Source organism: Cupressus sempervirens, chromosome 10 (assembly GCF_028749045.1).
Source record: "Cupressus sempervirens isolate cs-2001-9-10 chromosome 10, ASM2874904v1, whole genome shotgun sequence".
NCBI lineage: Eukaryota > Viridiplantae > Streptophyta > Pinopsida > Cupressales > Cupressaceae > Cupressus > Cupressus sempervirens.
In genome coordinates, this window is record NC_143127.1 from 40,842,245 (window position 1) to 40,868,868 (window position 26,624).

The 26,624-nt window shown below is 38.4% G+C and overlaps 1 protein-coding gene across 1 annotated transcript in view; it reads right to left on the reverse strand.

Annotated features, from left to right (window-relative positions):
* LOC149532462 (uncharacterized) overlaps positions 1-26,624 on the reverse strand; it is a 162,089-nt gene that overhangs the window by 127,182 nt on the left and 8,283 nt on the right. The gene's annotated exons all lie outside the window — the stretch shown is intronic.

Here is a 26,624-nt window from a genome sequence, read left to right on the forward strand (position 1 = left end):
GGAAGCCAGGAAGGATATTGTTTAGTATCAGTCAAGAATTTGATTCACATCTATGATCACAGGGTTTAAATTTTGCCGATGGAAGGGTGATTACAAGCAGCGTTTCATTCCCAAGAAAGCAAGTTCGAGTTATCTGGTTCAAGCGCCCCTTCTTATGGTATTTTCATCATTGCTCGAAGCCAAGTAAATATCGTAGGATTGAATGAGGGTTTAAAATTTGCGGGTGACTGTATTAATTTGTTGTAGAGATTTAAAATGTGAAATTCGGGCCAGGGTTAGGATGATCTGCCACACGGTTACATCAGAGGTTGGGCGATTTACTTGAACGAGCCGACAGCTACTTCAGGATCCTTTCCGACTCAGTGTGGGAACCCATTTACAGCGAATATCCAAGGGTAGGTGGCAGGGGTAGAGACTCACTAACCTCAAGTTCTTCCAGTCGGCATTGCACACGGGCTGCATATTGCACATCTTCATAGTTTCGGCCACCCACTCCAGCATTGGCATATCCGTCAGCAAGTACACGCATTGTGAAAATTCGAATGTTGATGAATTCGACAACAGTAACAATATAGTTTCCATCAATTTGGGCACCATTTGAAAGGTTACGAATTATAATAAATAAATCGCACAAAATACAGTGGTAATCAGGTCGACCCTGATTCGTGGGTTCTAATTGCAATGCGGTGGTGACTCAGCCCAGGACAGTCGTCATTCCAATTGGAGCAACTCTAAAAGACCCGTGCGGCAGTTTGGAATGAATCCAACAGCATCGGAATTGTTCTCCAGATTGTGAAGGGCAGACCCGAATCCATTAGCAGCATTACAATCAGGCAAAATCCATGGAAGCAAGAAAATCTCAGTTTCAGACTACAAGACAGGTGTTTTACGAATTGTCTCAATTTAGCATTGGTTCTTTAGTGACCTTTATAGTTAGGGTCATCTCAATCGAGCACCTCTTCTTCAACCGAGTATCAATCCAAGCACCCTCCAAAACAACTATTGAGCCTCCTCCCATGAACTCCAAAGTAGTTGTTGATGCGAGTTTTGTATCACTTACATAACACATTAGGATTTGAATATTCAATATGGGATATCAAACATACAACTCCTCTCTTGAAAAGTTAATGCTCATGAGACATGAGTATAACTCCAATGTTCCTTACTCTTGTGGATACTCACTCAATTTTATCGATGTGATTTGCTGATAATCACGTAGGCGGCCTTACACTATTCATTCAAGGATGACTTGGACTTTGGTGGGATGAAGGTGATGGTGGCTCGGTTTGTGAAACGTGTGGAAGTAGAAAATGTTGATGGTGGCGATGGTGATGGAAGGTGAGTGGATGTATTCTAATACTTAACTTACTCCTCTAACTTGCTTCTCTAAGCTTCGACTACCCAGCTACTCATTATTCTACTCCTACTCCTATGAATGGAAGGTTAGCAAATGGACTGAGATCGAACCTAATGAGAGCTAACCAGTGGCCTCACTTCCACAGGTGCAATGATTCAAAGGAATAATAAACTAGTTTACCACACAAGACTTCCCAACCAACCGCTAGGCTGCTAGTGGTCTAGTATTGATCCCTATCAAACATTTACCAATGCTACCATACAACTATTCATCTACTTTAACTTCACCTAAACAACTTAAAATGCAACCAACTTAAAACAACTTGAAAAGAAATCTAAGTGGAAGTAGAAAACATGCAATAACACCCAATGTTCTTGATCAACATGCCAATCGCAACAATGAAAAAGAGAGCATTTTGGTATTATCTTCGCAACAATTTATCCATTCTTCTTTCTGACTGGGACAAGATTGGCGACCCACGTTGAGTGTCTCACTGGGAAGATGATTTGTGCATCAAGCAGCTTCTTCACTTCTTGATATATCAATGGTTCTAACAAAGGGTTGACCGACCTTTGTCGCTGCCTGAATGGCTTACTCCCTTCCTTCAGTGGAATCGTGTGTGTAATGATGGTGGGGTCATATGTCTTTAAATCGTCATATCCCCAAGCAAGCACGTCAGGGAATTCCCTCATCAAATTCAAGATGTCTGCTTTCTCCTTAGGAGTACAAACATTTCCAGTGTAGACAATCTTGGGACAATCTTCTGTTCCCAAATTAACCTTTTCACACTCATCACCTCCTGTAGGTTGATACTGTGTTTTGTGGAATTGATCCATGTCAAATATTCTTTCTAGTTCAATCATTCCTTTTGGAATAGTGTTGGTCTTTAGGCTCATAATTCCTTCGCTGTCAATCTCCACTTCTTCATCCACTTCGCCATCTATGATCTGTGCTGTGAAGATATCTGAATTAGCCAAGAATTTAAGAATATGCCTATCATCTTTGAACACTTGGAAATTCTTGACGTCGTCTAGTACTGATGGAACCGATGCCAATTCCACTCTAAACTTCTTCAAGCCATCCAATTTTATTGGTGCTAGCGAGCTTGCAGTCTGCGCGAGGGCATTTGCCACTTGATTGTATGCTCTATAGCTGAACTTGATGTTGAAGGCATCAAAGCTTTCTATCAAATCCCAGACTCGATTTCTATAATTCTTCAACCTCTTGTCATGACAAGCGAATTTTTGCTTTATCTGTTCAATTATTAGATATGAGTCCCCTAGTACATGAAGTATTTTGGCACCTTCCTTAATAGCACACAAGCAGCCTAGAATCAATGCTTCATATTCTACCATGTTGTTGGTGCATGGGAATCGCAATCTGTGTGCCTCCAAATATGTTGCCCCTATTGGGCTGACTAACTCGAACCCGGCTCCAGCTCCTTGCTTGGTTTTGGAGCCATCAAACCTTAGAGTCCATACTCCGTTTCTTTCTAAATACTTTTCCTCTTGTAAATTCTTCGACTTATCTGATTCATCATTTTCTCTCATTTCTTCATCTGGCGGTGTAACTTGGTTCTTCTTTTCTCCCAGCACGCTACTTTCAGCTTCCTCTACTCGTTGAATCTCAACTTTCTGTTTGCCATGTTGATTCTCATGTTTTAGGGCCCCTGGGATCCTCTTTTCCACTTGTTCTAATGCCACTGTACACAAAGAGCAAGATAATTCCGAGTGGAATGCATTGTGAATTCTGCACTAGTTGGGTAATAATAAGTCTCTTATTGGCGTTTGGTCACCCAACTCCATCCCTTGTTGCACAGTTCTAGTCACGAAATTCTTGAAGTTTTCAAACATGCCTTCGCCCTCATCAGACGAAGCATCTAGATCTGACTCAATCAGGATCTCGGTGGAATCCTTTCCTTCGCTCATGATGTTCATAGTCAATACTTTACTTTCTTTGGTCTGTAGGTGCTCATATTTGTCTCCACGAACAATATTTCATTTGGTTCGTCCTTTTCTGTGATCGTCAATCTCAACCTCGGGGTACTGTCGATTCTAATTTGATTGGCTAGTCCCCTCCATAGGAGCCACATGTGAGAAAAGTCCGTTGCCATATATCCATTTAATCTTCTAGCCCAATCTCTACCTAGGATCAATCCATAGGTATCGCCCACATCTACCACAAAAATGTCTACCATGTGTTCCATTCTTGGATCAGATGCCAACTGCATATGTATGTTATGTAGCTCACCCACTACTGGTACTTCTATTTTATCCAATTGAGTAACTCTTCTGTTGGAGTCTAAAGCCGTAACTCCTAATCTTTTGCAAATGTTCAAAGGCATAACGTTACTTGATGCCCCTGAATCTATTAAGCAATTGTGAAGCAATTTCCCGAACATCCTTACTGATAGCAAAAATGGGGCTGGCTCATCTTTTCCTTGGTAATACACTACAGTTGTCTTATGTACTTGTTTTGGCTTCACTCCAAAATTTGTTGGCTGAGCAGCCTCTTCTTTCTTCACTTTTTCTTTATTGTTTATCGAGTCTTGATGCCTTTGAGTTTGTTGTTCTACAGGTGTTGATCCTTAAGCCACGTAAACTAGTTGAGGTGCCGACTGTCTGTTGAATTCATTGATGTCACCATATGCAATTTCCTGTGTAGAACTTCCTATTTCTCTAGATGGAATGTCTTGAGATGAATTTGTCATATTTTCCCCTGGAGCGTCCTGGATTACATGCACCAAATTAGGAGGAGACCTCCCTTGAGTCTGTGTTGTTGCACCTTGAGTGCGGAATCCTTGTGATTTATTATCTTTCAAACTATCAAGGAATGTGTCTCTAATCTCTGCTACCTTCAATAATTCGAACAAAGGGAGACTAATTTTAACCTTCTTCATCTCCTTTGTCACACTTTGTCCTAATCTCTTCAACTCTTCATTGTTCATGGCATTATTTCCAGTCCTTCCTTTACTTGTTTCTTTTGTCGACTGGACATTTTTCATTCTTTGAGTACCTTGATTGTTTTGGTGTGCGTTTTTTTGAAAGCTCGGTTGTCCATTCCCACTTCCAAGGTTGCCTTGTCTATATTCAGGTGCATCCCTCGAAGGATTCGGTATATTACTCGCATCTGGGTGTGGAGGCGTATTGAAATTGTTTGGGGGTATGGAAGATGTGAAAGGTCCGTCATTTCTCCTGTTGTTTCTCTGATAAAACCTAGCATTGCTAATCGGTTGTTGAAATGTTTGGTTCCCTCCTGTTCCTTGAACTAAAACAGTATCTTCCAAAGGTGGGAAAGAAAAATCCGACCCATTGTCATACCCTTTCTAATCTACTACCTCATCAACTGGTCCATTTGCTGACTCAAGAGGAAATCTCCCTTGGGGTTCTTCATAGGCCTCAAATTCTGGTGGGAATGAAAGCTCCTCGAAAGTCAGACATTGATCATATTCCGGGGAAGGCACAATCTCATACCCTGTAACATTAAAATCTTGCTGGTTACTTGATTCATCTATTATGTTTTGAAACAGGTTAGATGCTCTTTTGAATTCTGCACATGCTAACTCCGAATGTTGATCCGTCTCATGGAATCTGTAATACTTGGACATGGCAAGACTCGGCCAAGAATATTCGGTCCACTGGTCTATTATCTGTTGAAGCTTGATTATCAAGTGACGATACCACATTTCCATTGTTTGGACCCGTATTCCAAGTTCTCCTCTGGTTGGACTGATTGTTGTATCCTTGGTCTTGCGATTGGTTATTACTTTGATAGTTATTGTTTTGGTAGTTCCTTTGATAGCCACCACCTTGGTTATTCCTTTGGTAATCTCTGTCTTGGTAATTTCTTTGATAGCTTCCTTGATAACCTCCACCTTGATTCGGGTAATTATTCCCTTGATTGTTTCTTTGGGAACTTTGGAGTTGGTTGTTCTGGTTTCTCAAATGGGTGACTTCCGTAGATAGTTTCTTGACTTTGTCAATCAATTCTTTCATCTCATCCCTCTCTTCTTGCGTCCTCGTGGAGGAACTCGCTCCTTGTAGATAAACTGGTACTGATGGCGGTGCTTGAGATGATGGAGGCCTCGGGCGTACTACTAACTGATTTGCAGGCGCCTGGTATGCAAGCTGTGGAACCGGATTGTTTGGGTATCTTGCACCTTGAGGTTCCATTCCTTGTTGGCCTAATTGCCTTCCTATCTCAATTGCTTTAGCGTAGGCCTCAGTTAATGTTGTGGGAGCAGGATTCGCCATTCTTGTGAACATAGCCGTCTGGTTGTCCAAGGCACTATAGTATGCTTCCAATGCACCAGCCTCTGTCATTGTGTAAGAGGCTTGCAATCTTGTGTAAGCCTTATGGAAACGATCATTGAAGGAACTTATCGTCTCTCTATCATGCCTCCTTATGTCCACAAACCTTCTATGTAACTCCAGTGGTGTGATGGGCATACCAAACTTTGCGAGAAAGGCGTCCTTGAGTTGAACCCATCCTGTTATTGATGATGCTGGTAAGTTGACAAACCAGTAATAAGGTTCTTCACTTAGTGAATAAGGAAAAAGCCTACACGCGACATCTTCCTCTCGAATTCTTCTATTGCACAATGCCTCTTGGAATACCTTGATATGCTCGTCCACTGTACGATTAGGATCATTGACAAAAAACTTGGAGCAGAATACCGCCGAATTCTTTGGTAGATCATGGTATTGTTGGAATAAGAGTGGTGAGGCATTGTTTTGGATCCATGGTGGTTGAGTCATTGTTAGTCGATTGATCTGGGCTCGAACTGGCTGATTGACTAGGGTCCGAATTGGTGGGTTAACTTGAACTTGAACCGGTGGACTACTTGGAGCTTGGACTGCTAGACTACTTGAAGCTTGGACTGGTAGACTACTTGAGGGGCTAGCTAAGTTTGAGGTATCAGCCACCCAACGATTTCTTGGTTTCTTAAGAGATTCTAACACAAGTAAGTCTTCCTCTTGGTGTGGTGTATTTCTCAATATTCTCTGCCTCTTATCAGATATCAATCTTTCAACTCTTTCAAGGGAAAAAGATCCAATCTTTCTATCCAGCTTGAAAATGATTCCAACCTAATTGTCTCTAATTCGAGTTCTCTTCAACAATAGCTTGAGCTTGTCTTTGTGCTTTCCTTTCTCTCTCAAGCTTCCTTTCCAATTCTCTTTGATGTTCTGTCCTCCTTTGAATTCTCCTTTCAATAGCTCTTGCTTTTCTTTCCTCTTGATTTAACACGTCAATGGTGTCCAGGTACTCTCTAGTGTTCTTACTTTCCTCCCAAGCAATTGAGCACAAACTTGCTACAATGTGATCTTGAAGTGTTCTCCAAGTTGCTCTAGGCTGATTTGATCTAGGGAGCACCATTCTTCTTCATAATTAAATGCCAACAAATCCTCAAAAAAAAAAAATTTGGGCCCTCCTTCTAGTGCCAAATAATGTTGATGCGAGTTTTGTATCACTTACATAACATATTAGGATTTGAATATTCAATATGGGATATCAAACATGCAACTCCTCTCTTGAAAAGTTATTACTCATAAAGACATAAGCAATAGCTCCAATATTCCTTACACCGTTGGATACTCGCTCAGTTTTATCGATGTGATTCGCTAGTGATCACATAGGCGGCCTTACGCTATTCATTCAAGGATGACTTGAACTTTGGTGGAACGATGGAGATGATGATGGGTTTGTGAAATATGCGAGTGGCAGATAATGTTGATGGTGGTGGTGATGAAGGATGTGTCTGCCAGTGATGATGTTGATGGGAAAGCGATGATTGTGGGAGGTGAATGGATGTGTTCTAATACTTAACTTAATCCTCTAACTTGCTTTTCTAAGCTTCGACTACCCAACTACTTACTATTCTACTCCTACTCCTATGAATGGAAGGTTAGCAAATGGACGGGGATCGAACCTAATGAGAGCTGACCAGCGGCCTCACTTCCACAGGTGCAATGATTCAAAGGAATAATAAACTAGTTTACCACACAAAGCTTCCCAACCAGCCGCTAGGATGCTAGTGGCCTAGTATTGATCCCTATCAAACATTTACCAATGCTATCATACAACTATCCACCTACTTTACTTTCACTTGAACAACTTAAACAACTTGAAATGAAATCTAACTAAGTGGAAGTAGAAAACATGCAATAACACCCAATGTTCTTGATCAACATGCCAATCGCAACAATGAAAAAGAGAGCAATTTTGGTATTATCTTCGCAACAATTTCTCCGACCCTTTACAAATGAGAGCAAATGGCCTTATATAGGGGCCAAAAATACAACGGACGATGGAGATCAAAACAAGATCAACCATCCAGATTGGATCCTCAAAACCCTATTAGGGTTGCCACCCCATCAACCAATGAGAAGCTGCCACCTCATCAATGGACCAATGAAAAAGGTGCAAAAAGTGGCAACCAATGAGAAGGCACCAAAATGGTGACCAATCAGAAATAGACACTTGTCCTATTCTAGAAGAAAGGGAAATTTGCCTCTTGGGCTTACATCAAATGATCTTCTACTATAACTCTTCCTTTTTCTTTCATCTTCTTAGCTAAGGAAATGAATTTAGCTAGCCTTTCGTTAACTTCTCTCATAGGAGGACAGGGTGTGTGGTTTGCCCTGAGTTCTGCTGACTTCGCCACACCACTTGCTGCTTGTAGTATCCTTTCGTGATCCTTCTCATATTCTTTCTCAAATCCAATAAAAGCATTGAGAGAGGAAAGGGTGCCCAAATGCTTCTTCTTGATAGCAACCTTTCCTAACTCATCCAATCTTGATCCAAAATCTGTCTCATTGATATCTTCTTCTCTAATATCCTCAAAATCAAGTGCCACCCCAACGTCGTTCATCATGGTTGAAATAGAACTGTCGACGCTTGGACTGTGTCGTGCAATCTCATTATGTATCTCTTCAAGTGTTCTAAATCTGGTAGTCAATGCAACAAACCAAGATTCAACTATACTCAATCCTCTCTCATCAACCAACCTGGCCCTTTGCAAATGTGCCTCTGGTAGCCCAATGAATGCCTGTAGCCTAGGAATAGCCAAATCTTTGATGGGAAAGAAATCTTTCCACTCTTCTTCGAATAATCTGAACTTGTCTCTAACGGCCACTAATGACTGAAATGTCGAGATGAAGGAAGGCAAGAAATTTCGCCCATCTTGGGTTGCATCATGGATCCAATCCCTAACTTCATGTAGCTAAGCTAATATCTCTCCTGAATTGCTCTTGTTGTCTTGAGGAAGGGCTACCTAGTGCAGCTATTGAATGGGCTGGCTATCTCTCCAATATTTGTTCTCAGCCTCCAACTTTACTATCCTTTCATTTGCCTTCTTTAACCTTTCTCTGATTAATGCTATACCTTCTTGGACCTCCTCACACTCCATATCATCTGTATTCCTTCCCAAGTTATGTTCCACTATTTCATATTCTTGGGCCACAATCTCATTCACTGCCTTGTTGACTGTTGGAATAGCAATCTGAACCTTTCGGTGATCATCATTGTCCCTCCTGATTACCCTTGCCACCGTTCTTCCATTTGTTTTTGGTTATCGCTATCACCCTTTTCCATTGACCCTTGTATGTCCTCAGCTGTATGGGCCGCTACTACCTCGCCTCTTAGCATAAGCATTTGTCTTAACCATAGTGGTGCAGTGCATCTCCCCAAATCTGGATTTGGTTCAACTAACAAAGCATCACCAACGGCCTCGAGTTCATGACTTATTGCCTCGATGTCGATTGGTCCATCTTCTTCGCTACTAGTTTCTTCCATATCATTTCCTTGTTGGTTCTCCAAGAGAGGGGAGTATTCAGTGCTTTCACTATAGTCACTTGATTCTGAATCAGAGCTCACCTCCACCGCGGCCCTTTTATCATTCGAATTGACCTCTTGGCCTCTAGCCTCAACTATACTCTCTCTTGATGGCGCTGCATGCTATCTCTTGGCTAGAGGCTCTGGATGTTCTTTGCCCTTCTCTACCTCCAAAATCTTCTTCTTTCCATTTCTAATTATTTCCAGTTGCGGCCATTTCCTTCATTCCTGTGCCCAACTGATTCTGTTTGTCTTTCTTTTGGCTTCATCATGTCATAGGTAAGGGGAATCCTTTGTCTTTGTAGCTTCCTTAGTCCTTCATTATACCATGACTCGGTATGTAAATCCACTACCCTCGTAACTGCTTCCAAGGAAGGATCCTGATGGTCATCCCAATCCACTGGATTCAATTATGTTCCTTCTACTGTATCATAGTCTTCTCTCAACACATTTCCATCATCCTCCAGGAATATCGAGGCCTCTCCACCTAATAGCCCTCATCATGTTCACCGTCAACCTTGAGAAAGCTAGCTTTCTCACATGAAAGTCATCTTTGGCATTGGCCCAAAAGTCCTCTATGGTGGGAACATGCTTGAATTCGTTTCCATGAGATGCCTTGATAAGACCATTAGGGTCAAACCCTTGCCTTGCTCTGTACCATCCTAGATGATACCATTCCAATTCCTTTTTTGCGGCTTCAAAGGAGGCCCGATTTGGGCAACTATCATTGCCAATTATGATTGAGAATGAAATGCCTATTTTTTCTTCGTTTCTTAATATTCTATCATAATGCTCAAGTTGTCTAGCCAATTCTAACAAAACTACCTTGTCGGGCGGGTACCTTGGAAGCCTCTTGGGACAAATTGTACTTCCTGCCACTCTAATGTACGTAAACTGCGGAAATTGGATGAACCAACTCCCAAACTTCTTAATTCTTGTCTTTGCTTCCAATGAAAGTCTCTTAGCAAGTGTCCCTTGTAACACCCTCACTGTCTTCATGGCGAAGGCATCACAAAATATCTTGTAATCTTTGTTATTGTGCAAATGGAGTTGCGGATAGCATTCATGTACCAAATATTGCCCCGGTCCGCTACCAACTTCTCCTAAGGCCTTAAGTCCCGGACTTTTGTACAATCTAGCAATTAGGTAGAACAAATAGGAGCTCATGTAGAATTGCCTTTGTTTTTGCACGGTTCTGAGTTGCAATTCCAAGTTCTCGCTTATGATCTTGGCCCAACCAAACCTTCTTTTCCCTTTCTCAATCTAATCAATGAAGAAGTACATCCAATTTTCAAATCTTGTCCCTTGAGCTAGGCCCATGATCCGACTAAGCAAAACAACGAGATCACCATATTCTGGTTTGAAATCTGCCATTGTAAGCCTCGATGATCTATTAACTCCTTTTCTTCCCTCGCGTATCCAATTCTGCTTTAGATGCGTGTAATAGGGTCCTTGGTTATCTTGAAATGACTTAGTTGTTTGATCCATCATTACAATCGTCATGCCCTTGTACTGGGGAATGTCAAATGTTTCTTCAATCGCTCGTTCGCCAATGCTGGCCAACACTCTCTTCCCTTCATCAAAAATGATGGAATTACTGTTTAGATCAAATCTGGATGCACATTCCATAATCAATTCTGGACAAGGCAATGTGGGAGGAAAAGCCGCTGCGTGTACAATTCCACTCTTGTAAATCCTTTTTGCCAAGGGGGATTGTCCTTCCTTCAGTCTGTCCCTCATCCGTATCATGTCCACTGTACCAATATTGGTGTCAGTTATTCTCTTCATTTTTGAGAAGAAGTATTGGGCATCATATCCTCTTTGTCTTTCTTAGTGTTCGCGTGCTTGGGATTCTTACTTGCACTATCATCCTCCATGCTCGTCGCCCTATTACAGGATGGTAGAGTGGTGGACCAAAAGGCAAGAAGAACTAAGCGGAGCAATCCTTAGACTAGAACGAAAGATGGATGTCAACTTAAGCACTCCTTGCAACTCTAGATGATGAACATTCACCTTAACTGATAAACTTACAGCGACTTTTCGGAACCTAGGATATGACTTTCAAGTAGTTCAAATCCCTTTGCAAATAGAAATTTACACTCCTAAAACTATCCAACACTTGCCTTCTATGTAAAAATCAAACTTTCATATGTATCTCTTCTCCCAACGAAATTGTCAAAATCTGGTATAAAAATGCAGTCCTAAGTAGAAAAAAAATCAGACCTTCACCATGAATTGCTCAAAAATCAGAATCAGATCTGCCTCAATAAAATGTCAAGAATGGAAAATTTTGCCTTTGTTTCAAATCCGCCCAAGCATGAAGTTTGAAATCTGCCCAAAATGCTACCTAGGGCACAAATCGCAGCGCACAAATGGAGGAGAAAATCACCAAAATATGCAAAAATCTGCCCACAAGAAAAATCGCCAAAGTCTGAAAATGGAGAAATGCAAGCAAAAATTGCCCAAGCATGCAAAAAACTGCCCTCCACTAAATTCGCCCCAAGTCTGGAAAAAATCTGCTCCTCCACAAAATTCGCCCTAGTCTGGAGAAAATCTGCTCCTCCACAAAATTCGCCCACATGGAGAGGAAGAAATGATTTGTGAAAATGAAATGGGGAGGAGACTCCCTTTATAGCCAATTTTCTTTCTCCATAAAGCTGGCCTACATGGTCTAGGAGAAAACAAAAAACAAAAATTAAATTCAAGTTAAGGCCCACAATTAAATACTTAGCTCAAAAAAATTAATTTTGCCAAAAAAAAATTGCACTTTTAAATTTACAAATTAGCTCCAATTGCAAAAAGGAAATTAAATGGCCTTGAGGGTGTTAAATATTTCCATTTAATGAGGGTTTAGTAATTAATACGTCATTAAATTTGGATTTTGGCTAACCAAAAGCCATTTTTTCAATATTAAATTACTAAATTCATTAAAAAACTTAAAAGTTTTCAAGGCAATTTTAATCCAATTAAAGCCAATTTTTGCAATTTTCCACCAAATCGATTTTGCCAAGCTAAAAAAATAAAAAATAAAAATAAAATAAAATTGCATCTAGAACCAAAAATCGATTTTTTGCACTTTTCCTTATTTTAACAAAATTTAAAAAATTTCACCAAAGAAAAATTTGAGATTTTCCAAAAACTTAAGTCTAATTAAAATTTCTCTTTTGAGAATTATCCAAATTTACAGAGTTAAAACCAAATTTTCAAAAGAAAACGTCTAAGTACAAAATTCACAACTTTATCCTGCCAAGTTTGAATTAACTTAGAAAATTATTCGGCCCAAGGATAAAATTGATAGCTCTGGAAAATCAAGTTAAAAAAACCAGGCGAAAATAAGCTAAGCCTCCCAAATTTGTCCTGAAGGTGCCAAGGCATGAAATTTTCAAAACTCAAAAAAATTTGGGCAATCCAAAAATTTACCGAGGTGATTAAAAGAAAAAGGGGGTCCCCAAGATTTGGGGCGATGTGTGAAAACCTCACAACAGTAGTCACCAAGCAAACCCAAGATGCTCCTACATCAAACTCCTCAGGTAAATAGAAAAGTGTGTTCCACACTTTGATGTCCAAAGATAGATCTAATCCAATCTTCATCTTCACCGAAGGATTCCACTCCATCAGGGACGAGAAAACCAATCTATACATCATCCAAATCTACTTCAGCCATCCAAACATCAAAAGCATTTGAATCACCACTAACCAATCAGCATGCAACTTAACACCACCAGCCATATCAGCAACAAGTGCATCCAACTCCACATCCACAATGACAGCATGTAGATTCAAGACCAAATCCACATCAGCAGAATCACAAGCAAACACCAAACTCCCAACACCAACAATCCCATTGCTCACAACAAGATGCTCTGCAACATATAATACATCACCCACACCAACTTGATCACCCACGACCAAGCGCTCTGCAATTTCCATGTCAGACCTATCCAACTAATCATGAAAACCAATCTCCATCCTAGCATCAACAAGGTTATGAACCTCTTCAGCAACAGCCTCAAGATGCTTTGCAAGTTCTGCATCGGACTCCTCAAACTGATCAACAAAACCAACCTCTTCCTTGAACTTGCTATGCCACCTCTCTCAAACGAATCTTCTAACAGGCCAGACAACTCTCTTCTGTATCAGTAGACTCCAGCTCCATAAATCTCTACAAAACTCAACCATCTCTTCCTTAACTCAATCAGTTAATCTAGCTTCCAACCGAGCTGACATCTCTGAAATTTTCTTCTCTACCACATCGTGGAGATTCGCAATCATCCCAGGGTCCAATCTTCTCGGAAGCATCTTCCAAGATCTTTGCAAACCTCCTGCAACAAATCCTTCCCACGCACCTTGTGACAAACCCAAATTGTTTGCAAGTCAGATCGCAACCTGCCACCTTGCATGAACAACCAAGAACACGGATCTACAATACACATCACACAAACTCTCTATGATCATGCTCGAACAAGATCAACCTTCCACTTTGCATCCATCGATCCATTTGCAAGTCCTCTACAATCGCAAGTCAGAACCACGATCTGCCACCTCACAACCAAGTTATCTAGGACTCCAGAAAGAACAATCCATCATAATATTAACCAAATCAAGACCTTTTCAGATCAACTTCTCCAACCCAAGGTCCTGGTGCAAACTACCTCAACTTCGATGATTTGTCTACACACTCAGGAACAACTATGCTCTGATACCATCTAACGCAATACAAGGCAGGAGAATCCCCAAAGGAGATATCCTAGCCCCCAGAAAATAACCACACAGCGGAAACACAACACGAGATACACAATCTGATACCAAAGCAACTCTTTATTCATAAAATAACTGATTGCATGCAATGTGTCGAGCTGTAAGGCCTTCCAAGTTACGGTCAAATACAAAGCAAGTAATAGTTCTGCAAGATCCCTCAAGATCCAACCCAAACACTAGTTAGTCCAGATCTACACTCAGGTACAAACCTCCAAGGAAGATCTAAACTTGTGCTTGCAAGCCCACCAAGCAATCTCCAAGTTTCCCAAGCCTCAACTACTAGCCCTTCTCAAATTTCGCTCCTCTTCTTCATCCTCTTCTCCAAGCTGGATGATCATACTCAATAATGACTCACTCCTCTAAATGAATGCCTTTAGACTCCACAAGACCCCCTACTTATACCCAACAAAGCCACTAGTTGGCCTAGCAATTACAAATTAAAATAACCACTTACATTAAATGCCCATGCAAGCCACAAGTCGGTTGCAACACATATTAAATACCTACAACCCAAATCAAATACTCCAGTTGGCCCACAAACAACTCGGTTAACTCAGAACCAAGACCAAACCGAGCATCAAAGAAACCGCATCGAGTATCAACATTCCACCAAGCATAACCAAGTTCTTGTAGTATATGTCGAGCAACACCTTCATAGATCAAGTTTCTCCAACAACCAAACTCCTTCAAAGACTGAGCAACTCGGGCAACACTGTAACCAAGCTTCACCGAGCTCCCAGTGTGTGCCAAGTTCCCTCAAGCATCGTCGAACGCCTTCAACAACCAAGTGCCCCAAGCTATGTCGAGCTCCTTTGACAACAGAGCACCTCCAGGATCACCGAGTCCATTCATCTATCGAGTTCTCAACCAAGAACTACCAAGAGATGACCGAGTAACCTCTACCGAGCACCTCTTCTTCAACCGAGTATCAATCCAAGCACCCTCCAAAGCAACTACCAAGCCTCCTCCCATGAACTCCAAAGTAGTCACCAAGCAAACCCAAGATGCTCCTACATCACATGTTGTAGTGGAACAAAACTCACATCAACACTGCTCATGTCTCATGCTCAAGTTAATGATGCATGCCAATCCATGATTGGTATAAAATGAACTCTGAAGTAATTATGCTTCAGCAATATTGAGACGATCATAAGTGATGATACTGTGATGTATTAAGATGATAATTATGCTAAAGAAGGGACCTAGTGATAGAATTATTAACAGCCAATGTGTAAGCTCAGAGAATTAATCTTTCAGATGACAATCAGAATCTATGAAGTTATTTACCTCTAGAGAGCACTATGCCTGGACTAGATTGGCACTGAGCCCCAATCTTAGGCAGGTACGCAAATTGAAATGCCTTTAGAAATTGCCTTGCCTAGATATTCCTCTAGGGCAATATGCTGAAGTATTTATGTGAAATGCAAATATATGTGCATAGGTCAACAAGAAGCAGTAATGAATGACAATGAATGAGAATATGAAGTGAAATATTATTTTGACACTTAGACAATCAAGGTATTTTTCAAGCAATGTCATTTGAGTTGAGTACTTAAGTAAAATACATAGACTTTCAAAACATCATCCTCGTATTAATAATTAATAATTATATATAGTTAGATTTTTACACTATATGTTGCCATCAACATATGAAGCTTGTTTCTGGTGACATACTTTCAACTTTCATCCTAATATTCCAAGAAAGAATTGAAGGATATGTAGTTTCACCATGGTGCTCTATAAAGATTTCACCATGAGATCTATGGAGTTTATGGAAGTATATATCACCATGATGATCCAGAAAAATGAATCATGGGCATAATTCCATTTTGAATAATCTTGCAGGAAGAAATAAAGCCAACATTTTTTATGTGCAGAAACTGGAATTGAAGAGTTCATGTGCACCTATTTACCAATACAGTTTTGATCCTAATTCTGGTCCAAGACAGCCCAGGGTTCAATACCCAGAGTTCCCAAGGTATACCCACACCATACCTGTGCAAACCCACAGCCTGCCAACCCTAAAACTGATTATAATCACTTTTTTCAATATCTTTAAGATAAAACAGAAAAACATCAAACTACCCTATCTTTGCCCTAAGGTGCGCTATTCACTTCTTTACCTAAAGTTAGTCATTTCCATCAGTCATTTCCATCCTCATTTCACAAATAGAAGTGACAAAAAACAGTTTTTCTTTCAGACTGCCATTTGTAATTCTTGTAGATCAATGGATGTTTCTTCAAAAGTGAAAGCTCCAATGAGTGCTCTACCATAGTTTAGCTTGCTTCAGTGTACTGACTATGTTCTTGCATTTTCCATTATCACACTGCATTTATTGTGGGAGTTTTATTTTGCATTATAGTGACCTCAACCATACTCATCCCAACAATTGATGCTCGTGTTGGAACTTTTACAACTTGCAACCATGCCATCTGACGCAAGTTTTATGCCACTACAACCTGCAAAATCGAATACTTAGTATTCCAAGATGAAACACCAAATCTCCAAATCTCTCTTGAATAAGGATGCTCATATGATAAACAATGTATCTAGATTGTGTCATCAAATGAGACAGCCACAAGGTTACTTCTTGTCATGGACTTAATTCTTATGATGTGATATGTCAGTTATCACAAAGAGACTTATGTTGTTCATTCAATGTTATCAATTTGACTTTTCTTCTGACCAAACGACTTCAAAAGAGATGAGGGTTTAGAAATCTAATCTACTCCTAGAATGCAAGAAATTATGGACATCATTATAACTCTACTAGACTTAGTTTTTGCCATCAACATCAACCAAGCTAGTACAATCCCCTACGGTAAATGTAAGATATTCAAACTACCACCATTCCATTAACACCACATCGATGTATATCAATGTGCAAGCAATACTCAAAGTTAAGTGCATGAAAATGTCATTCGACCATGCAAGATGTACTTACAATCAGCAAACAACTAAGTAGTTCAATCTAAGTGAGTTCACCAAAGATGCATCCAAAATATCTTTCATTCAACTAAACACTACTTCTAATCTACTCTAAGTGAGGAATTGAAGAAATCATGCAATACTTTGAAGCCATCATGAAGACCAATAATGAATCGACAATTAGATTGATAGTATTATGTCAACAATTTCAACAAGTCACCTCATACTCTAATCTATTAAGTTGCGAATGAGAAGGCCTTGGCATTTTATAATTGCTCAATTACAATGAAGGGCCAAGATTGGTTTGAGATCAAGGGCCAAGATTCATCCATTAAAAACCCTAATTAGGGTTGCCACCACTATCATCCAATTACATGAAGGCACCACCATGTGGGCCAATAAGAAAATTATAATAACTTTTTAGAACCAATGAGAAACTAAATAAGGTAGAGGCAATAGATTTCTTCCACATGTACACTTGGCCTAATATGATTGATTGTGCTAAAACACGTGTAACTGGAGCCCTTTGATTAGTTGGAGATGAGTGGGCACCAAATCAACAGCCTTATTTCATAGACTTGATCAATTCCTTGGTGATGAGGAAGTATCTCTTGATGCTCAACATTATCAAGCCTTTAATTGTGATATTCCCAAATAGCTTCATCTTCTCAAATTTTCTCCATCCTTGGACTTGGAGATTTTCTCATTGTCATGATTTTGAATTGGTTACTTGCAATGTTGATGTCTCTTCGATGTCTTAATTGTTAAGTTTGTAGCTTCAGTCAGATTGATTCAATCATGAGATACATTGTCATCATTTAGACAAATATTCTTATATATTTAATATATTATATTATATTATATATATATATGGTTATTTATATTAATATATTATTATTATCTAATGATGATTAACCATAAAGACATCCTCCTCTCACCATGAGACATGTCTCCTCTCATATTTATAAGTCTTCAAATCTGCATTTGGAACACACCAATAACAATGACAATGTTATTACATTTTTAGAAAACGATCCTTCTAACTTAACACAGTATCAGAGCACCAGGCTGCAAATGTAAGAAATGACAGAAAAGAAGAAATGGCAACAAGAGGAAAACTACAGAGATCTAAAGATGGAACAACATGGATGTGGCATCGAAAAGTTGATTTGGGATTAGTGTCATGCAAGTAGCAGGGATACTCCATTTTGGGTGATTTGCAACACAGGTTCAAGACATAGCCCCTGGAAGCCAATAGTTGGGTCACTAATCTCATCAGTGCTCATGAAGAAGGTGGAAATCACTATCGTGGTGATTCAAAGAATGAAATACCTTTAGGAAGTTCATCATATTGCAAGTGGGAAGAGGATTTCAGACTCCCAGGTGAATGAATTGCTTATCGCCTCTTTCCTAACAATCATAGAGCCATAATACACATTATTGGGAAGTTCAAATGATTAAGGAAGTGCTTGATTCAGAGTTACAGGTGAAACAAGAAGGATGTTTTCTTGAGAGAAACACATGCATAGATCGCACCGTACTCAACTATTCTTTCATCGTTCAAATTGCAATTGGGGTCCAATATTGATGTCAAAATAAGAAAAAAAAAAGCCAGAATGATCACACTGGACATAGAGGGTTGAGTCACTACAGATCGGGAGGGGAGAACGATTCTAGAATAGCCCAAGAAGCATGTTATTTATCCAAGTCCCTTTGATGCAATACAACATGAATATCAAGCCCTTCCAAGCTTAACTGGCGTTGGTTTACTAGCATGAAATGAACCATAGCAAAGTTCACGTCATTTATTGAGAGCTATAGAAGCGATGAATTATATAGCATCACTGGTTTGGGCTTTACAAAATCACCTCAAACTTAAATCCCTTTGCTTGGTACGAACTCTGATGTTGTTGCTTCATCGCATGGGTCTCTTACTAAATAATAAGAATTCAAAATGGTGTCTTCATTGATAAATGGACTGTAGACGCCAGATTAAAGACATTGTACCAATTCAGAGAGGTGTACGATATTGATATTGATACTTTCAAAATTAGATTAGTTCTAAATAATTAGAGGAAAAAATAATCATCATCAAAGCTTGTGACACCACATATCTATTAGTCTTCTATTAATCTAAGAAATCAAAGATATGAAGTTAGGGGCATGAGATTAACTTAATCACTATTTCTAAAGTATCAATGAGACTTATATAGATACAACAAAATCCATCCATTTAGACAAGATTTATCAAGAAGTGCATTCAATCAAGGAATACAATCTCAATGGGAATATGCATATATTGTCATCATCTTTCGTACAAGTATCAAGAGACATGAGGTTATAAACATAATAGAGAGAGTTTTTCAGAGCATGGTGGAAAGGTGGTCGTGTAGGCAACGACAAGTTGTGGCAGGCATGGATCACCAAGATCCTCTAGCATGAGATGAGGTGCTCTCAGATACAAACGTGCACTTTTTTCTCACAATGCACGCCTACAATTGTATGGTCTCCAACTCAGCATTTGTGAATTCTATCTAACCTGCAAATCTTTCATCCACAATTAAATTGAACCTCATTTCTTTTCCATCTTTATTATTATTTGCTAAAGCCACTAACAACTCTTGTAGTTTCACATATTCACTGTAATTGTTGAGAACCCTCAAAATCTTAGATAGTCTATAGATCACAACGACTTATAAGAAATATAGGAAAATACATGGTATCGAGTACATGCATGTCACATCATACAAAAGATAAGAAAGATGTTCTTTTACAAAATGCTATTGTAGAACTAAATACAAAATGAGCAAAGAACTCAACATTATGTATGGAATTATGAAGGTAAAGAGAATTTGAAATTTCACATAAGTTCATAATCAGTCATAAGAGTTTGAGCATCATTTGTAAAGAATTCCAAAATTGACCTTGGAACTTGGCGTGTTTATTAGAACTCCATCACTACTTCTAATTGAGATTCATAACCCGATAAGCAATATAGAATTCATTGCAATATTTCAGAGATCAAAATATCATCTAGAATCAAGTAAAAGTCAAATGTCATTAGAAAGCATCAATGTTTGTGGAATAGAATGAGAGTGATTTTAAGACTGATCTTTAGATCATATCAAAGAGATAAAGAGTTTTTGTATATACACACTTGACTTTCTTAGGCACTAGGAGTGTTTCCATACACCTACCTTGGAGGTTCACATTTCTATGTGAAACTTGGATCCACTGACAATAATGAAGTCTTTAACAATAGAAAGGTCATCATAAAGAAACAAAAATTCCCTTTGATAATCATCGGCACACATAATTATTTATGGATGCTTATGATGTGTAGAAGAACAAATTGGACTGCACATAATATCTCCATGAATAAAAGTTTAGCAAAAATTATATCACTATGACTAACATGACATTCTAAAAGCACAACTTTCATTGAATCAATGAAGAGTAGTACTTTTGCAACTAAGATGATCGAATAGCATATTGGTGGTGAAGTTTGTACTGTGTGTTTTATTTTTAAGGATTGTGTTGCAGTGATGGTATATAATCGAATGAGTATCACTCACTCCATTTTAGTGATTAATATAGTACAGTTTAATCAAATATAGTGTATGCCAAGGTTTCAAATTATTGTTCTATTAATCATCATGTATTACTTAGACATGGGCAGAAGCACCTTCTTCAGTGCAAGAAGTGTAAAATGGCTAGAGGAAAAGTTGTTAATGAGCATGTTTCTGGGTATGATTATAGAGTAGAAGACATTTCTACTGGTGATCTGCGGGTTCTCTGGAGTCGGGATTTGTGGTTAATGGCTTTGTGCAATGGCCCGGTTGATACAACCATTGCTTTCTCACATTGCAAAGCTTGACCCTACAATGGATGCCTAACAATCATTACCAATTCACAACAAGACATGCAACCAAATTTTAATATCGGCAAGAGCATGGGAAGATATACACTTAAAATTAAGGAAATCAATAAAGAAAAAAAAAGAGTTTTCGATATTTGAAGTGACACAAAATTGTTTAATAATAAAATGGAGTAAGTGGGAATTTTACATTTTCAGGGGGAATAATAATCAATGTTCCATTCCCACTTGAACCAGATTTAGAGAGAAGATGTGTTGATGCATGTTTTATGACCCACCAAACAGTAGAACAAAATACCAAAATATCCTATCCTCTCTTTATCAAAGTCTTGTGTATGCTAAGATTGCAAGAAGATCATACGATGACTCCAAGGTTCTTTCAATGTCAAGTCTTGAGAATGGATAAGCTCGGTGGTTGATGTGATTTGCTGATGATCACAAGGGGCCTAACATGTTTACTCAGATTCATTTTGAGCCATACTTGATGTGGGAGCTATCAAAATGTTTTGCAATGAATTACTTTTTTGGATTTACACAAAATATGCAAAAATGAAATAGGATAGGGTTCTAGAATTCTATTCTAATCCTAAAGGTAGTGATGACAATAAATGGTACTCTGGTGGACAAATTCCTCAATTTACCGAGCTCCGCTTCACCAAGTTATACTACAACTATGCATGAACTGGTGCAATCTTCAAGGGTTATGCCAAAAGATTTTCAAACCATCACATACACCATCATAAAGAACAATCTATATGAATGATCAAAGTTAAACATATGCATGAAATGGGTTTAGGCTAACTTTGCACAACGATTTAAAATCACTAAAATGTCAAAAGTATGAAACAAATGAATTCATCAATACACCATCACATTCTCCATTGCAATCACAACACTTAAACTAAACTAAACATATTTTAGATGAGGTAATTTAAGAGAACAAGCAAGCACTAAGACACATCAAGTATTCACCAAGTTTCAATGAAAACTCTATTATCTCAATAGCTCATAGCAACAATCTCAAAAAATCCTCCCTTTACAAATGGGTGAGGCCTTTATATAGGTCCTCGATTACAACAGATGGCCCAGATGATCACAATAACCGATGACCTAGATTGTGCCACATCAGCCCTAATTAAGGTTAGGACAAAGAAAAGGAATCTACTACTATAGTGGGTAATAAACGCCCACTATGCATTTCCATGATAAATACTTGCATAGAATTTTGACTTGGAGACCTTAACTCTTCATCAAAGATAATTGGATGCCATGAAATCATGATGGAGGCCATGTAAGCTCAAGCCCTTTCTAATCGCGTCACTTTGTAACTAAGATCCAACTTCCAATGACTTTTCTGAAAATCTCTCCTTTAACATTCTCGTCTTCCGTGTACTTGCTTGGAAATTTATCTCCATGAAATGGATTGGAATCCCTTGCATTTAATGATTATGTCACTTTACTACTTCCTCATATTGAACTTCCTTCACCATGTTCTTGGATTTTTGGATTTGAACTTTGATTATTGAACATTGAATCTCTGGGACCAAGTCACTCTGTATTTGGATGTCTTTAATGCTTGAACTAGAATTTGGGACTTGAGCATCTTTCTTGAATTTTTAGAACTAGAGCTTTCTCCTTCGGCAAAATAGAAATAAGCAATATAAGAATCGTGCAAAAAAATTCAAAATGAAACATATAGACCAGTTACATATTATCTGTCTCTCTAGAAAGATATTTAGCCAAATTTTATCTACTCCTTGCAATTTACTCCATGAAGGAGAAATTTCCAACACTTAGCCATTTTTATCTTTCAATAAAGGAGGAATTTCCTTTACTTAGCCATTTGTTCTTCCATGAAGAAGAAATTTCCTTTACTTAGCCATTTTTCTTCCATGAAGGAAGAATTTCTGACACCTAGCCGTTTTCTCTTCCATGAAGGAGGAATTTCCAACACTTAGCCATTGTTTCTTTCATGAAGGAGATATTTCCAACACTTAGCCCTTTTTTCTTCCATAAAGGAGGAATTTTCCGACACTCAATCATTTTTCTTTCATGAAGGACAAATTTCCAACACTTGGCCATTTTTTCCAAGAATTATAGTTTTCTTGTCAACGAAAATTTTGAGTGGTCATGGATTTTGTCCATGATGAAAGAATTCCGCAACAACTATTTTTGTCCCAGGTGGGATTTTTTGACTGGTCATGGATTATGTCCATGATGGAAAAATTCCACAACCACCACTTTTCTCCAAGGCGAGATTTTTTGAGTGGTCATTGATTTTGTCCATGATGGAAGAATTCCGCAACAACCATTTTTCTCCAAGGCAAGATTTTTTGAGTGATCATGGATTTTGTCCATGATGGAAAAATTCCACAACCACCATTTTTCTCCAAGGCAAGATTTTTTGAGTGATCATAGATTTTGTCCATGATGGAAGACTTCTGTAACAACCATTTTTCCTGATGTTTTCATGCCCTTCCACTTTTAGATATTTCAAGGGTGATTCCAGACTTAACCATTTTCTGATTGGCTGTCTTGCTTTCTCATTCACTTGGATATAGAAATAGATACCCTTTTGTCTCTTTGTCAACCGGAGCTCACTTGTTGCCAAAATAGACCTGCCAAAAAATAGACTTTCTAAACATAGTAAGTTGTCCCAAAGTCAAAATAAGATCAATCCGAGAGGGAGTGAAATTTACTAAAATAGACTCTCTAAAAATACTAAGTTGTTCCAAAGTCAAAATAAGATCAATCCAACAAGCAGTGAAATTTACTAAAAATAAACTTTCTAAAAATAGTAAGTTTTCAATACACTCAATTCTCATACAAGCAAAATAGTTTCCATTCTAGAAGCCACATGGAGAACACTTTCCAAACTTGACCCATTTTACCAATTCTCATTTGAAAGAGGAGAACTTAGAAGACCGAGCCCGAGACTACCAAGAACTAAAGCCAAAAGGACAAGATCAAGAGAAAATAAAAAATGGGGCAATGGTGTGAAAATCCCACAACAAGATGTTCCATTCTCAAATAATCTAAGAAGACAAATTCTGATTTACTATCTATAGACCTTCATATGCATATAAGTATTTCTTATCCTTGAGTGTTACATTTATCTACCCATTATAGTCTCTTTCTTATTTGTATTTCTATAAATACTATAAAGAGTTGTTTGCCTTGATCTTTTCCTTTATGTTTGGGATGTTCTTGCAGGATAAGAAGGTTGGCATTTTATACATGCTACCAAATATTGGCAGACTCAATCTTATGACAGTAGCTCCAAAGAAGCTATGATTTGAAATTCATTAGTCATCTAATGATAAGGCTCAATAGAGTGAGGCTCTTGAAGCGAATATCTTTGATGGTTGAGATTATATGTATCCTTATATATAACGAGGGAGTCTATCACTTCATCAAAGACAACATAGGAACTTAGAAGATTGATACTCAGAGGGCGTCTAGAAATACATGTGTGACTACATGAATTTGATGGGCCTACTCCTGTGTACATCATGAGGAAGTAATGACTTATCACGAGAAAGTTGAAAGTCTGATATCAGATTCAGAGGGAGTCTGCAGGCATCCTTGGGTGAAGAGAGCCTCTAAGGGAGTAACTACAACACTTGACTTCCCAAGATCATTGTTCAGAGGGAGAATTTTGAGGTGCAATCCCTAGTGAATGATATCTTCTCTATGAGTGAGAAGTTCTAAGTGAAATTCCTTGTAATGCAATCTTCTCTGTGAGAGAGAAGTTGAGGTGAAAGCCCTCGTTCCACTCTCTGACTTGGTTCATGGTGGTTACTATTTTGCATATGTGGATTATGTCATTTAAGATGACAATCTTTCATTGATATATATGTATATGGAGGGTTGTTTTTGTAAGGTGACAATCTTATCAATAGTTTGACCTGTTATCATGATAGACTACATTACGTTGTTGTCCCGAAGTGTCAGTAGTCATGATAACAAACATATCATGATCAGACTACATTAATTTGTTGTCCCGGAGTGTCAGAGATCATGATACTTGTCATGATAGAGTTCAAAACATGTTGATTACTAGTTATCTGATCGACTTCATTAAGTTGTTGTCCCTGAGTATCGGTAATCAGATCACTCACATCCTATTAAGATATAACATATTCTTTTAGTAGTGATCAAGGATTTGATGCCAGTGCACATACCAAAAGAATATAAGTATGATGAATATCATATGATTGATATTTCTTGTTAAAACATACTTTGGATTATATTGAAAGATAACATCTATGTTGATGGATACATGCTGATATTCTTAAATATGTCATTCTAGGAATATCATAATGAGATGATATCTATTCAAATACTTGACAGCATAATATGTTCTATAACAATCCTCCCTCGCTAAGAGGGAGTGTTGAGTTTGTAGCTTCCTTGGGATTGATTCCATCATAAGATACATTGTCATCATTTAGACAAATATTCTTATATATATAATATATTATATTATTATTATATATTTTTTATTATTATTTTTTTTTTTTATTATTATATATATTATATAATGGTTATTTATATTAATATATTATTATTAACTAATGTTGATTAACCATAGAGATATGTCTCTTCATAAGACATGTCTCCTCTCATATTATAAATCTTCAAATTTGCATTTGGGGCACACCAATAACAATGGCAATGTTATTACATTTGCAAAAAACAATCCTTCTAACTTAACATTAACCTTGATTGTCTTGAGTTGATGAAGTCAACATGCACTTGGATCTTTCAAAGTGAACTTGGATTTCCAAAGTAAGTTCAAGGTGGTGACCTCTTCCTCTTAAGATTTATCCTTTTTCTTTCATAACTTGTTCTTCATATTCCAATTTGATCTTTGATCTTTGAATTTGCATCTTCAATTTGATCCTTGACCTTTAACTATCTTCTTGATTGAAGTTTTGAACATAAACTTGTAGGATCCATTTCTGTTGGTGCGGTGATTGAGGGTTTGCATACCACCAACGCTCTCATTTTCTAAGTTGCTCCAATGATTGAATCTTCAATTCAGCTGGTGCAGGAGCACCTGGGGTCTTAGTAGGGCTCCAACGAAATTTTGGCTTGTTCGTGGTTCTAGCCAAACAACTGTTGAGTAAGGACTAGAATAAAGTCCCAAGTGTGTGATTGAATTCTTTTTAGGAGGTTGAATAGGTGTGACAAAGTTTGCTTAAGGTTGTAAAGTCATCATATGAGCAAAAAGTTGTCAATGAGGGTCAAGGTTGGTTAAAGGGGTAAATGAACTCCAAAGTCTGTGGAATTGATTAGAATGGTGTTAGTTATGCTAATGTGGTCATTCTGGACCCATCTGAAGTGTTCATGGGTACTAGACCTATCAAAATGCTCAAGATGCAAAAGTTGTCAATGTCAACTTCTTACAAACTGCCCAAGAAGTGGTTGTGGGTCTGAAGAAACAGTTGTGGCACGTGTGTGGGAGCTATATAAGCTCATTTCCAATCAGAGTGTAAGGTTGGAGGCATAGTTGTACGGATTTGGCATTTGAAGCAAACAGTTTTACCTGCAATCTCTGTCTCAGTCACATTACAACCCAAGTATCTACATGTTAATGGATGGACTTGGGAATTTCTTTAGCATGGTTTGATAGGGCCTAGAATCCACTTGTTTGGTGTGCAATTTGGTTTCAAGTTCTTGTGTTTTGATAGGTGAAAATAATTCATTTCACTCTGTGATTGCTCACTGGTCGTCACAGAGTTAGTGTACTTAGAATGGCCCTGAGTTGAAATCCAGCGGTTGAATCTGTATGGCCTTCCGAAATATGTTAGGGCAATGTATATACCGTGGAATATGGATTTTGGAGTTGTTACATGCAGGTTTTC